This window comes from Callorhinus ursinus, unplaced genomic scaffold, assembly GCF_003265705.2.
Source record: "Callorhinus ursinus isolate GAN/ISIS: 27379988/994484 unplaced genomic scaffold, GSC_fseal_2.0 scaffold62, whole genome shotgun sequence".
Taxonomy (NCBI): domain Eukaryota; kingdom Metazoa; phylum Chordata; class Mammalia; order Carnivora; family Otariidae; genus Callorhinus; species Callorhinus ursinus.
In genome coordinates this window covers 2,354,456-2,363,384 of record NW_027397124.1, presented here as the reverse complement: position 1 = coordinate 2,363,384, position 8,929 = coordinate 2,354,456, and the positions used below count along the sequence as shown (strand labels likewise).

General features: G+C 37.9%; 1 pseudogene; it reads right to left on the bottom strand.

Annotated features, from left to right (window-relative positions):
• Positions 1 to 5,839: 5,839 nt before the first annotated feature.
• Positions 5,840 to 7,616, bottom strand: LOC112834402 (RNA-binding protein FUS pseudogene; annotated as a pseudogene).
• Positions 7,617 to 8,929: the final 1,313 nt, after the last annotated feature.

Sequence of the window (8,929 nt, the reverse complement as noted above, 5' to 3'; positions counted from 1 at the left end):
GCTCACATTTTTGCATGTTTGAAATTATAAGAAGATAAAAAGTCATTGAAAAAGGGTAAACCTTGAACAAATGATCATTTTTCTTAATTTTCTTCCCTCAAAGGGAGCTAGATCACAACAAAAATATAACTCATCATTTAGAGCCCTGGAGTCTTTTCTTCCCTGGAATGTGGAGGATTCAGGGTGATGGTTTCTCTACTAGGTCAGGGAAGAGAACAGAGCTGGAATCTTTGACCAAGTTTCTATGTTGCTTTGCTGCTTTCCAGCTTGGTAAGTCAGCCAGAAGTGGGATTTTAATCACTCCGTGTGTCTGCGGGGGTCACATAGACCATATTCTTTTTATTTTACAAACATGAAAAAATGAGGAGCAGCATAGTTGAAGTTTGTTCTTTTTTTTTCTTCAATTTTTATTTTTTAAAATTTTTTAAAGATTTTTTTTTTATTTTTTTAAAGATTTTTTTTTTAATTTATTTATTCGACACAGAGAGAGACAGCAAGAGAGGGAACACAAGCAGGGGGAGTGGGAGAAGGAGAAGCAGCCCTCCTGCTGAGCAGGGTGCCCGATGTGGGACTCAATCCCAGGACTCTGAGATTATGACCTGAGCCAAAGGCAGACGCTCAACGACTGAGCCACCCAGGTGCCCCTGTTCTTTTTTATTTTTTTAAAGATTTTATTTATTTGAGAGAGAGAATGAGTGAGAGAGAGAGAGCATGAGAGGGGGGAGGGTCAGAGGGAGAAGCAGACTCCCCGCTGAGCAGGGAGCCTGATGCTGGACTCGATCCCGGGACTCCAGGATCATGACCTGAGCCAAAGGCAGTCACTTAACCAACTGAGGCTACCCAGGCGCCCTGAAGTTTGTTCTTTAACTGACTTCACAGAGATGTGAGAACAAAGTAAGATGATGTTTCTGAAAGAGTTTTGAAAAGAAAGTATGACCATGAAAGTATAAGATATCAAGAGTCGACACGGATTTTTTGTTAGTTTTTGTTTTGATTTTTGTTTTTAGCTCAGATAAATTTGGTATCATTACACTCAAGTACAGTTTTCTTTCATTCTATTCCTATTTTATTCCGGGTTTTTAAGACAATAAATACTGATTATTATCAAATGACTTTCAGCAACTATTGACATTATTATGGAGATTTTTATTCTTTACTTTGTGATTGGATTATATCAATAGGTTTCCTGATATTGAGTCAACCTTGCATTACTAGTCAAAATTTATTATTTTTGATATGCTTTTTGATTGAATTCGCTAATATTTTATTCAGTAGTTTTTGTATCTGTATTCATAAAGGAGATTGATATGTAGTTTCATTCTTTGATTTGTCTATCAGACTTTGATGTAAATTATACAAGATTCATGAACAAATGAATGAATTAGTTTTAATGGCCTGGAATAGTTTAAATAAAATTAGAATGAACTCTTCTTTAAAGATTAGATAGAACTCAATTGTGAAAGCATGTGTGAGTGGCAGATTGTCAATCAGCTCTCCAATTTTTTCTATAGTAATTGTTCCATTTTTCTTGTATAAATTTTGACAATTGTATTTTTCCTAAGAAAACATCCATTGCCTCTAAGTTTTCAATTTTGTCAAAGAATTGCAAGCAATATTCTCTTCAAATTATTTTAATATCTGTGTATATGTGGTTGTCTTTTTCCTTTCTCAACTTGTAATCAGGCTCATGAGGGATTTCTCCAATATTGAGTTATTCAAATAGTCTTAGGATTTATTTGTCCTTGTAAAAATAATTTGGTTTTCTATTTTATTGACTTAAGCTTTAATGTTTTTAATTCATTTTTTGCACTTTCTTTTAATTTTATTGTTCTTTATAAGAATGAGAGCTAAGTTATTTTTTATTTTTGTTTTTTATTCTTCAATAATGAAGGCATTTAAAGTTATAATTTTTCTTTGGGATATAGTATTAACTGTGTCCTATATATTTTGGCACAAAGTGTTCTAGAATTTTTAATTTTGATTTTTATTTCTTTTTTGATCCAAAGGTTATTTCAGAGGATGTTCCTCTTTATTTTTTAATTTACCTAGTAAAATTCATTCTTTTTCACATACACTCTTTTTCTAGGCATTTTAACAACCACACAATGGAGATACAGAACAGTTAATCACACTACCCTCTCTCCCAGGTAATTCCTTTGTGATACCACTTTGCAGTCAACACCCCTCCCAACACACACACACCAAGTCTTAAACCCTAGCAATCATTGATCTCTTCTCCATCCCTACAGTTTTGCCTTTTCCAGAATGTCATTTAAATGGAATCATATAGTATGTGGGCTTTGAGTCTGGTTTCTTTTACTTAACATAATACATTCAAGATTCATCCACATTGCTTCTTGTATCAATAGTTCATTTATTTTTTTTGCTAAGTAGTATTCCGTTGCATGGATGTACCGCAGTTTGTTTATCCACTCAGCTGTTGATGGACATTTGAGTTGTTTCCAGGTTTTGGCAATTACTTTTTTTTCAGGTTTTGGCAATTATTAATAAAGCAGCTAGAATTATTCCCATAGAGGTCTCTGTGTGAACATAGGTTTTCATTTCACTTCGGTAAATACCCAGAAGTGGGTCATAGGGTAACTATGTGTTCAACTTTATAAGAAACTGCCAAAAAGTTTTCCATAATGTCTGTGCCAGTTTACATTCCCACCAGCAATGTATGAGAGTTCCAGTAGCTCTGCATGCTCACCAGCATTTAGTATTATTAGATCACTGTGGTGGGAAGTGTTTCTTAATTTCCAAGTTTTTAAGATGACATTAGACATCTTTGTATTATCTATTTTTATTATTATCTAATTGGATTGCTATGGTTAGATAACATAGCCAGTAAATTTTCCATTAAAAATTTATCTGAGAGGGCACGTACTGAATGGAGCACTGGGTGTTATATGCAAACAATGAATCATGGACACTACATCAAAGACTAATGATGTAATGTATGGTGATTAACATAACATAATAAAAAATGTCTTTTATCTGAATATAGTTCACACACAATGTTACATTAGTTTCAGATGTACAACATAATGATTCGACAAGGTTATATGTTATGCTCTGCTCACCACAGGTGTAGCTACCATCTGTCACCATACAATGCTATTAAATGTTCCATATTTTTAGTTAAGCTTTTCTCTATTATCAATCTTTCTCATATATATATTTAACTTTTTATTTGAGATATGTTTCATATACAATAAAGTTGAGATATATTTCACATACCATAAAATATATAATTAAATGGTTTTTAATATCTTCACAATGTTGCACAACTAACACCCTTACCTATGAAGATTTTTTAATCTCTCAAAAAAATCCCTCCAAACCCATTAGCAATTGCCCCACATTCCCCCTCCGCCCAGCCCATAATAACTACTTATCTGCTTTCTGTCACTATGGATGTGTTTATTCTGGACATTTCACATAAATAGAATCATAATGTGGCTTTTTGTAACTGTCCTCTTTCACTTAGCATAATGTTTTCAAGGTTTATCCACGTGGTAGCATGTGTTAGAATTTCATTCCTTTGTGTGGCTGAATAATATTCTACTGTATGGATATACTACATTTTATTTATCCATTTTTCAGTTAATGGATGTTTGGGTTGTTGCCCCTTTTTTTGTGGTATGAATTCATAATACTGCTGCTATGAACATTTGTGTGCAAGTTATTGTATGACTATAAGTTTTCAGTTCTCTTGGGTATATGTCCACGAGGGAATTGCTGGGTCACATGGTAATTCCATCTTTAAATGGAATTTAAACCAATAAATTTTCCAGATCAGCCGCACCATTTTACATTTCTACAAGCTAAGGGTTCCTATCACTCCACATCTGCACTGACGTTTGCTATCATAGCCATCCTAGTGGGGAGAAGTGCTATCCCATCTCACTGATTTGCATTTACCTACTGACTAATGATACCGAACATCTTTTCATGTACTGGCTGGGCAGAGGGGGAATGTGGGGCAATTGCTAATGGGTTTGGAGGGATTTTGAGAGATTAAAAAATCTTCATAGGTAAGGGTGATAGTTGTGCAACATTGTGAATATATTAAAAACATTTAATATTTGTATTAATATACAAATATGCCATTTGTATATTTTCTTTGGAGAAATGTCTGTTCAAATATTGTGCCCTTTTTAAATTGGGCTAGTAGTCTTTTTATTATTGAGTTATAAGAATTCTTTATAAATATAAAAATATTTTTGATAATAGACCTTTATCTGATATATGAGTCACAAGTATTTTCTCTCATTCTGTGATGTAACCCTATACTTTTAAATTAAGTTTTTAAATTTTAATTCCAATATTGTAAACATACAGTGTTATATTAATTTCAGGTGTAAAATATAGTGATTCAACAATTCTATACATTACTCAGCACTCATCATGGTAAGTGTACTCTTAATCTACTTCACCCATTTCACCCATATCCCCACCCACCTTCCCTCGGTAACCATGTTTGTTCTCTATACTTAAGAGTTTGTTTCTTGGTTTGTCTCTTTTTCCTTTGCTCATTTGTTTTTTCTTTTTTTTTTTTTTTTAAAGATTTTATGTATTTATTTGAGAGACAGAGAGAATAAGAGAGAAAGCACATGAGATGGGGGGAGGGTCAGAGGGAGAAGCAGGCTCCCTGCTGAGCAGGGAGCCCAATGCGGGACTCGATCCAGGGACTCCAGGATCATGACCCGAGCCGAAGGCAGTCACTTAACCAACTGAGCCACCCAGGCGCCCTCATTTGTTTTTTTTTCTTAAATTCCATGTATGAGTGAAATCATACAGTAGTTGTCTTTCTGTGACTGACTTATTTTGCTTACCATTATACTCTTTAGGTCCATTCATGTTGTTGCAAATAGCAAGATTTTATTCTTTTTTATGACTGAATAATATTTTGTACATATATACCACTCCTTTTTTTTTTTAATATACCATTTCTTTATCTATTCATCTATCTGTGGATACTTGGACTGCTTCCATAATTTGGCCATTGTAAATAATGCTACAATAAGCATAGGGGGTGCATGTATCCATGTTTTTGTATTTTGGGGGTAAATACCCAGTAGTGCAATCACTGGATCTTATGGTAGTTTTATTTTTAAATTTTTGAGGAAACTCCACACTGTTTTCCACAGAGACTGCACCAGTTTGCATTCCCATCAACCATGCAGGAAGGTTCCTTTTTTCTCCACATCCTAGCCAACACTTCTTGTGTTTTTTTAAATTTTATTTTACACATTCTGCGTGGAGCACTGGGTGTTATGCACAAACAATGAATCATGGAACACTACATCAAAAACTAATGATGTATAGTGATTAACATAACAATAAAAAATTTTAAAAAAGGAAGAAAAAAAATTTTATTTCAGCATGTGAGATGATATCTCATTATAGTTTTGATTTGCATTTCTGTGATGATGAGTGATGTTGAGCATCTTTTTATATGTCTGTTGGCCATCTGAATGTCTTCTTTGGAGAAATGTCTGTTCATGTCTTCTACCCATTTTTAATTGTATTATTTGTTTTTTGGGTGTTGTGTAAATTCTTTATATATTTTGGATACTCTTTATTGGATATGTCATTTGTAGATATCATCTCCCATTCAAGAGGTTGCCTTTTAGTTTTGTCGATTGTTTCCTTCACTGTGCAGAAACTTTTTATTTTGATGTCGTCCCAATAGGTTATTTTTGCTTTTATGTCCCTTGCCTCAGGAAACATATCTAGAAAAATGTTGCTATGGCTGATGTCAGAGACATTACCACCTGTGCTGTCTTCTAGGATTTTTATGGTTTTCAGGTCTTACATTTAGGTCTTTAATCCATTTTTTTTTTTAACTAAAACAATGGTTTTTAATGGGAACCAGAGGTATGGTTACAATTACATAGTCCGACACAAAAAACCCGTGGGTGATCAGGAGTTGAAAGGTTACAAAATAATGAGGGTAACACTGGGTACAAGAAGAAAAGCTGTTGCAGAACCTCAGGAGCCAAGCTAATACGGCCTCTCCCTGCGATCCTGTCTGTGCTCACCTCTGGAGTCCATCTTGCCAGGGCCAAAGCCACCTCTGTCCCCACCACCAGCCCCCTTTGAAGCCCCCACGGTCCCCGCCTCAGCCTCGGTAGCCACCCCGATCATAGCCTCCTCTGCCACCACGACGATCATCTCCATAGTTATCCCCCATATGAGAGCCTCCCGGTCCCCCTCCTGGGCCATCTGGTTTAGGGGCCTTACATTGGTTGCATTCATTCCTCCAAGAGAAATTCATGTTCTCACATATAGGATTAGGACACTTCTAGTCACCAGCTCGCTGCTGGCCACCACCACCACCTCCTCCACTAGGGAATCCTCCCCGGCCACCGCCACCACTGCCACCACCTCCATAGCCTCCACGGCCCATGGGTCCTCCTCGCCCTCAGCCTCCATGACCATTGCCACAACCCCGATTGAAGTCTGCTCGCTGAGTAGCAAGTGAGACCTTGATGGGATTCCCAGAGAATTCTTTACCATCAAACCAGTCAATAGCTGCTTTAGCAGAAGGTGGGTCATCAAACGACACTGTTGCCTCTCCCTTCAGCTTGCCGGTTTCCCTGTCTGTGTACAGATTAATCGTGGGCTGTCCTGTTTTCTTATTTGTCTTAATAATACCAATCTGCTTGAAGTAATCAGCCACAGACTCAATTGTAACATTTTCGCCCAAGCCTTGCACGAAGATGGTGTTGTTGTCTGAATTATCCTGTTCAGAGTCATGACGTGATCCCTGGTCCCGAGGGCCACCAAATTTATTGAAGCCATCACGGTCACTTCCGCCCATGTCGCCTCTGCCTCCACGGCCACCTCCACGACCTCTGGGTGCATAGCCACCGCTGCTGTGGTTGTAACCACCGCCACCGCCCCGGCCGCGGCCCCCACGGTCCTGCTGGCCTCCCCCGTAGCCACCGCCTCCACCACTCTGGTCCTGATTGCCATAACCGCCGCCACCACCACTCATGGAGGACTGATCTTGGCCATTGTTACCTCCACCACCCCCTCCGCCACCACCTCCACTGCTACTGTTGTACTGGTTCTGCTGTCCATAGCCTTGAGGGGGATTATAGGAGCTTTGCTGCTGTCCATAGCCTGGCTGCTGTCCACTATAGGTAGACTGCTGGCCATAGCCCCCACTCTGGGGCTGCCCGTAGCCGCTGCTCTGAGAACCACTACCGTAACTTCCCGAAGTGCTGCTAGGAGCTGGCTGCTGGCCATAGCCAGGATAAGAGGACTGTTGCCCATAAGATGACTGAGAACTCTGGCTACTGCCATAGCCACCGGTTGAGCCATATCCCTGGGGACCTGACTGAGTGCCATAGCTGTTCTGGGTCTATCTGTAAGAAGAACCATAGCTGCTCTGGCCATAGCCTGAAGTGTCTGCTGACTGGCCATAACCACTGTAACTCTGCTGTCCATAGGGCTGACTGCTCTGCTGGGAATAGCCCTGTCCAGGCTGGGTGGGGTAGGCCCCATAGCTTTGTGTTGCTTGTTGGGTATAGTCTTTTGAGGCCATGTCCGCGCACGCGCGCACAGGCCGACAAGCAACAAGATTCCAACACCATGGAGCACCGACGCCTGGAGGACCGGTCTTCAATCCATTTTGAGTTTATTTTTGGGTATGGTGGGAGAAAGTGGTTCAGTTTCATTCTTTTACCTGTAGCTGTCCAGTTTTCCCAACACCAATTGTTGAAGAGACTTTTTCCCATTGTGTATTCTTTCCTCTTTTGTCAAAGATTAATTGACCATACAATTGTGAGTTTATTTCTGGATTTTCTATTCTGTTCAACTGATCTATTTATCTGTTTTTATGCCAGCACCGTACTGTTTTGATTACCACAGCTTTGTAATATAACTTGAAGTCTGGAATTATGATAACTCCGATTTTGTTTTTGTTTTTCAAGATTGCTTTGACTATTTGGGGTCTTGTCTGGTTCCACACAAATTCTAGAATTGTTTGTTCTAGTTCTGTGAAAAATGCTATTGGTATTTTGATAGGGATTGCATTAAATCTGTAGATAGATTTGTAAGATATAGACTTTTAAAAGATATTTGTTCTTCCAATCCATGAGCATGTAATGTCTTTCTATTTCTTCGTGTCATCTTCAATTTCTTTCATCGATATTTTATAGTTTTCAGAGTACAGGTCTTTCACCTCTTTGTTTAAGTTTATTCCTAGATTTTTTTTTCTTTTTTGGTGCAGTTGTAAATGGGATTGTTTTCCTAACTTCACCTTCTGCTGCTTCATTATTAGTGTATAGAAATGCAACAGATTTCTGTACATTGAATTTGTATCCTATTACTTTACTGAATTGATTTATCAGTTCTAGTAGTTTTTGGTGGAGTGGTTAGGGTTTTCTATATAAAGTAACATCATCTGCAAACAGTGAAAACTGAAAAGTTTTACTTCTTCCTTACCAATTTGGATGCCTTTTATTTCTTTTTGTTGTCTAATTGCTGTGGCTAGGACTTCCAGTATTATGTTGAATAAAACTGGTGAGAGTGGACATCCTTGACTTGTTCCTGACCTTAGGGGAAAAGCTCTCAGTTTTTCCCCATTGAGTATGATGTTCACTGTGGATTTTTTACATAAGGTCTTTATTGGGCCTTTGTTGAGGGTTTTTATCATGAATAGATGTACTTTGTCAAATGCTTTTTCTGCATCCATTGAAAAGATCATATGTTTTTTATGTCTTTTATTAATGAGATGAATCATGTTGATTGATTTGTGAATAATGAATACCCTTGCATCCCAGGAATAAATCCGTTAATCATGATGGATGATTTTTCAATGTATTTTTGGATTCAGTTTGCTAGTATTTTGTTGAGGAATTTTGCATCCATGTTCAGCAGAGATACTGTCCTGTAGTTCTCCTTTTGCGTGTGT